Source organism: Pyxicephalus adspersus, chromosome 8 (genome assembly GCF_032062135.1).
Source record: "Pyxicephalus adspersus chromosome 8, UCB_Pads_2.0, whole genome shotgun sequence".
NCBI lineage: Eukaryota > Metazoa > Chordata > Amphibia > Anura > Pyxicephalidae > Pyxicephalus > Pyxicephalus adspersus.
Window position 1 is genome coordinate 20,261,172 of NC_092865.1, and position 7,086 is coordinate 20,268,257.

The window sequence follows — 7,086 nt, forward strand, 5'->3', positions numbered from 1 at the left end:
ATGGATCCACTGTAATTTAGCAAAAAAATTTAAATACACTACTAGTTACAGTTTACATGTCTAAATGTTTGCCCATACTTAGAATGCATTTCTTTTCTCGGTGCTGGATCTATACAAATAGTGCCAGATGGATTGTTATACTTCTAGTGGAAACCACTAGCACATTAACACACTTCCAATCATTATTCTAAATCACATAAGTGACAACAGTGACATTTTCAAGTTCAGAATAGCCCCTTTCAACAGGCAATAGTGTCACTATTAACCCAATGAAGAGACATTTTTGGGCTTTGAAATGTCACTGTTGTCAGTTATATGATAAAACATCCCAAAAGGAAGAATTTTGATGTTCTGGTGACTGCTACAAGAAGTGTACAATTAATCTTAGGGAAACATCCCTTTTGGATCACTGCAGCAATCAAAAGGAAAAGGCAGTGAACCCACATGGAGTCCACCATAAGTTGGTATTTCTGGTGGATAAATATGTCTGAACAATGTTAACAGCATTGTTCACTTGCATTACAAAGAAAAAATTGTAATAGCTGCACAAATATACCTATCAGCTTCCATAGGTGATTGAGAATCACAAGACCTTCTGGCATTTTGCAGGAACTGCAGGGCATTGCTAACTCTTGTTGATACTTCTATTTACAAATACAGGTAGTCCCCTGATTACATACGAGATAGAGACTGTAGGTTTGTTCTTAAGATGAAATTGTATGTAAGTTGGAACAGGTACATTATTTTATTAAATGTAGCTAGGACAGATGTTTTTGAGCCAATATATGACAAACTTTATGGAGCCCAGACATTCATTAACTTCTGAAGCAAGCTGTGATTTGATATGCAAAAAGAATCAACTTCAGAGTTTGTCTTGGTCAAAAAGGGTTACAAGGGGTTGCAGAAGAGACCAGTCCTTAACTCAGGAACTACCTGTATAAAATATCACTTGTAAAGCCTATGAACATAAAAATACAATTGTCAGAAAAACAAACAAAGAAGCCTATTTTGAAGGGTAAGGACACATTTGAACTTTCAAAGACTATAGGGTCTACTGCGCAGGGTAAAGTGGAGAATTGGCCAGCAAGAAGTAAACATTGGGGTAACACAACTGGGTACCAGAGCTAGGTAAGTATGCTGCAACGGAGAAAAGGGAGGATTTCCATTAGCTTAGTGGGGAAGGTAGCAAAAACAGGCAAGAAAACTTTCAAACAAGTGTACCAAAATGTTTTTTTCCCTTAGGTTGGTCATAAACACTAGAAGGCAGTTAGGCATGCAGACACTATCCAACAGTCCTCAGCCATTCATATAATCTTAATAAAGCGTTCCTTAATCTTAATCTCAGATAAAATAAAACTGTGTAGTACAAGTAAATATAAAAAAAATCTGTCTTATGTTCTCCCTTATTACCTAATTAACTAACTCATTGCTCCAACTCCAGTCCATTTCCAGGGTGTATGACACTTTTTATCATTTAACAGATGTTGTAAGAGCATATTGGGGGGGAGTGCATCTTTATTTGTCACAGAGAAAGGCATTGAGGAGCACCATGGCAGGGAGAAGAGGTCCCATGGTATTACATGATAAAAATAGAAGAGGTATGGATACACATTTTATTTCAAAACATGTGGTTTTAGTGCATGTCTGAGGAGGGAACAAGAATGGAGTTAGGTTTGGAATCTGCGGACCAGAAGTTAATATTGAGCTGTTAGCCTTCTTACCTCTCTTACCTGGACTCCAGAAGCATGGATCACATCAGGGCAATTTATCAGAATTTAGATCAAACACATACCGGAGCCAACACTGCTATGGGCAGGAGAAATCTGGCTCAAACAAGGAAGTATTGGAACTCATTTGAAGCACTCTGATGTTTTAAATATTGTTACACATGCAAATCAGGCAGGAACTGTCTTGAATTTGCCTTTGGGTAATGCAACACAACAGTTTAAAAATTCAAAGAAGCTGCATTGAAGTCCACTATCAGAACAGCAACTAGCAACAGAATTCAGAGCATAAGTGCACTGTTCCTAAAACAAAACTCAAAAAACCCTCTTTCATAGCAGGACTATATATCTGATGTTTCGAACTGGCAGCCTTTTACTGCATACCCTTAATGCCTGTGGCTATAATTCATGCTCTTTTCTGAATATCATTATTTTTTGCTATCCCATTGTGCTATAGAGAACCAATATTATGGTGTGGGACCGCTGTACACAGGCTAGATTTTCACCAGATAAGCGTAAATATTCATCTCAGGCGACAATTACCTGACGTATGTACATAGCTTTAGATGATCTCACACTGCTTATTTAGAACTATAACGTTTAAAGCTCAGTATGTCAACTGAACTATTTTTTAGTCATTTAGGAAAAAAATAGATTTCCCAGAGTTTTGCTTATAAGCCATTAACAGTTCCTATATGATAGCAATTTTTCACTTTTTCAATTACTGTGCATGTTAAAGTTTAACTTCAGGCAAACAGATAAATACACAGAAGAGATACATATATTAGAACTATTTTCTTACCAAACAATTGGATTCCTGCCCATCAAGTCCAGATATTTACCTAGTTCTGTCACACAACACATGTATTCCTAGCAGAGGGTCAGATTTTTCTCTGCTGCACTTTCACTTACAGTTCTCCTTCTCATCCCTGACCTGTGAATGAACATAATTACATAGATAGGTTAAAACGGGAAAAACGGGCTTTAACGGGAAAAACATTCCATTGTGATCCCGTGAGGCAATCGGATGTTCCCTGGATTAACAGTCTCTGTTGTCTTTACTTTAAAGCTTTAATACACGATTATATTCTGTGCTTCCAGAAAAGCATCCAGATTTTTCTTAAAGCAATCTATAGAACTTGCTGAAACTACTTCCTGAAGGTCACATTTTAACAGACCTTACAGTAAAGAATCCTTTCCTTATCCGGAGAATACATTTCTTTTAAATGTAAAGAGTGCCCTCTTGTCCTTTGCAAGAGCCTTACAGTGAAAAGAACAGCTAACAGTGAAAAGAGAAGCATCACACTGATGAGTGGGTCTCTCAATCATCCTGTTCTCCCTTATTGGTGCTTCTTGCACTGCAGCACACCTTATTGTCTCCTTAGGCTGCTTCTCCCTCCCTCTCTCTGAGCTCTGTTGTATATTAGACTACAAGAGGTTGATATCAATTCACATTCAGGTACTTAAACTGGTACTGGTATTGTTGCATTATTAATTACAGAGCAGCACATGTGCAAATTTTACATCTCCCTACAGTTCAGCTTTACATTTTCTTTCATCAGAAAGTAGGAGCCCATACACTGTTAGGTTACTTTTGAAATTCTTTTGTCTTTTAGAAAAAAACCTACTGTGCATGTCCAGCTTGAATACATCTATATGAAGAAACATTTTTGACACACTTCTAGGGAATCATTTTTAAATAAGCAAACTTTCAAAGAGTGCTGTTTGTTTTACGAATATGCTACACTTAATCCAGATGATTGATTCATTGATTCTGTATATTTAATATTCTTTCTATCCAGATTGTAATGATTTTTTTTTTGCGTGCCCAGAACTTTGTGGAAAGTTTCATCATTGTTATGTTCTGTGTTTCTTGAGTGCTTTGACATTGGGGATTTTGATCTTGATATTTTACAAACGTTTGGTTTCACAGGACTTTGAGTTTGATGCAACTCAGCTTGTGGTCCGAAATTGCCTATAAAGAAACTGAAGCAATTTCTGCTAATTAGCTGATGATGACTCAAGAAGCTTTTTGACCAATTTCTGAGGTTGTTGCTAAGGTTACATGTACCACAATATTACATATACTCATGGTCCATTAACTTCACAAGACAACTGAAATCTTCTCCAATTTAATAGTTATCCTTAGTGTCCAATAAGAAGAGATGGAGTGATCAGCTGTTGGCATTTCCTCAGAAAATCAGGATCTGTATGTTGGAAAGTTAAAAAGGAACCATAACCTTTTCATGACAGATTGCTGGCGGGTAAGCTTTGACAGCACAAACCGCTCTGCATGTCTCTTCTGCAATAAATATTTCTTATCTGCAATGATTCTTCTAAATGTGGATGCTGATGACTGTACATAATTGGCATGCATGAAGTTATGGCATCCTATACTGGCATATCAAGATGGATGCAGATGTCTAACCCAGCAAGGGGGCTTGCCTGTAGGTAGAGGCAATATGTAAAGCTGAGCATCCCCTGCAGAGATATCTGCATTTTACAATGTTTAATGCATCATCATAAATATTTACTAGATGTAGTGTTCTTGTGTTCTGTTTATGGGCCATTTATAGTGAATACATTGTGAGATTCACTGATCTCAAGAGAGTTTGGCAGCCATCTTTAAGCTGCTTCAGAGATGGACTGGTTCCTGGAAGTGTGAGCTAGGGGAAGGTTACCCAGTCTAAGAGGCCTTGGTCTTGAGAAATGTTCCTAATTTAACATGGCCTAGAGACCTGGATATCAGGAGCGCTGATGTCTGGTTCCTAGAATGGAGGAGCCTAATCCATAGGGAAGCTTGCAAGCTGTACTCCGTATGTGTCTAGAACTGTCCTGTTATGAAATCTATTCTGAATATTCACATTCAGATCTATACTGTCTCTTTGTGAAATGTATTCTGAATATTCACATTCAGTTCTGTACTGCCCTGTTGTGAAATGTTGGAGTTGTTATGCCTAATGGATTCTAGATAAAAGCTTCATTAAAAGGCTATCAATGGATGGTACTCAACCTACCACAAATTTTGTTGCTCAGTACTCAGTAACACCTTTTAGTATGCAATAGGACAGCCAACCTACCTACCAATTCACTTTATTTTTTTTGCTTTAGTTCCCGCAGTCTTGTTTGCACTGTGTGCCTACAATTCCCCCTGCTGCAGATCTGTAGGAGAAATCCAAACTGCCAGGGTAGGAAAATAGTTTTCTAGTTTTTGGGCCTGATTTATTAAGGATCTCCAAGGCTGGAGAGGATACACTTTCATCAGTCAATCTTGGAGATCCAGGTTTGCTGGATCACCCAACTTCATTGATCAAAGTGTATCCCCTCCAGCCTTGGAGAGCTTTATTAAATCAGGACCTTTGTCTCTGGTTATAACAGCACAAAATGGGGACCTGGGACCTTAGACACTAACAATTACTTTGGCTTTAACATATGATATTCTGATTGTCAAATACAATGGATGACAGTTGCCTGGCTAAGTGGCCCTGCCAGGATACTTATTGCTTAATTTGGGTTTGCATTGCCATTACAAAGATAAATTCTCTGTAACTCTGCACTGATATTATTTTTTATTACTACATGGTTGCTTTTGCACTAAATTAAACCTAAACCTAGGTATTGGTTTGGTTATTATTTTGGATTTTCTACAGAAACCAGTGCAAAACATTTTTTTACTGGTGTATGTATTACGTTACTGTTTTCTGTGAGCATTTCTTTTTGATTTACAAATGGATTTGTTTTTAGACATACTTGACAATTGTTAGAGATAAACGAGAGTGAGACTTTTAACCCTTAAAGTATGTAGGTAAATCACACACCCCTGCCATGCCCTCATTCTGTAAGCCGTAAAATTTAATAGCCAAAAAATGAGGTAGTAAAATAAGGTAAACTGACAGTTTGTTTTTTTTGACAACTACTTTTTTTTTACTGACTTTTTAAAAAAGCAAATGGAATATTTTGGAAGCTGGATGAAAGGTTTAGTGGAATTAGGTAAAAAATACATGTATATATCTATCCGAAAAGAGGGCATGAGGAGGACAAAAGAACAGAAGGACCTGGTTCTGAAAAACAGACAGTCCCTCTAAATCAGGGTCGGCAAACTCCGACCTTTAGGTCAGATACGGTCTAGCCAGTAGTCCGTTCCGGTTTAACGCTGCCCTGGTCGATCCGGCCTAATAGTGGCCGGCAGGGGTCGGCGACCCGCGGCTCTTGAGCCTCCTTGGTATGCCTCTCTTTACTATTTACCACGGCCCGCTTGAACACTTCAGGGGTGTTCCTGGTGGGTGCAGAGCCATCAGCAAGAGTCCGGCCTAGTGTGCCTTCTTGACCTCCTAAAATGGCCTAGTAGCCAAAAAAGTTTGCTGACCCCTGCTGTAAATCAATGTCATTTGGGAGGGATGTTTGTAATTTTGTATACTCAAGTTTTGTAAAATTGTGCAGCAACTTGTTTTAGTTGCCTTTTTCTCTTTCGTGGCTGTATAACATTGTTTGTACTGCATACTGGCACACTAGAATGGAATCTATTCCCATATTTCAAAAGCTGATCGTGTCTCAACAGAACTGGATTATAGCGCTAGGAAGCATAAATCAGGCCCTAGGAGTAGACAGTAATATTGCAGCTCATTTTCCTAGCAAATTGGACTGCTGTGTAATAGGAAGGCTAGAGGACTTCGCTACAGAGTGCCCAGCATCATGTCCAAGTTTTATATATGGCATCTGAAGTTCTGAAGAACTTTGCTGATGGCTAGAAACAAGTTCAGGGACACAACCTGTAATATACCTATTTGTCTACTTCATCCATTTATTACAAACATGGAAAATATTTATGATAAGTAATCAGGGGGCTCTACATCTAGTAAGCCAAGAATGGCATGTATCTGTAAGTTAAGTGTGGCCCTGCATTTAGCTGAGCTTGTATTTGTGCTTGGAAGCTGTCATGGAAATCTGATGGTTGATAGACGTAATGCGAAGGCTGATGTTGCGTGAAATGAATGTGCGTAAGGAGGCTGCAAATGTAAAGTTTGCCGATAAGGTTGTTGTCTATGAAATGAAGTGTACAGAAAGGATATGAAGGCTGCTTTATGTTGTGTGACTGTAGATGGAAATCAGCAAAAGATGAACAGCCTGGTGTCACTTCTTTATGCTGAGAGAATATTTGGCAGTGTAAGATTTGAGTCCTCGTAATATCGATCTATTTATTTTTAATGGTCAGGAAACTTGAGTTGGAGAACCACAGGAAATCTAATAAAAAGTGTTTTTAAGTCTTGTACCCCACACAGTAACAGGTAAAGCTGTGTAGAGTGTTTGAAAAAAGTGGCCAGTAATTGAAAAGTATCAAGATAAAATAAATAGCTTATTTAAA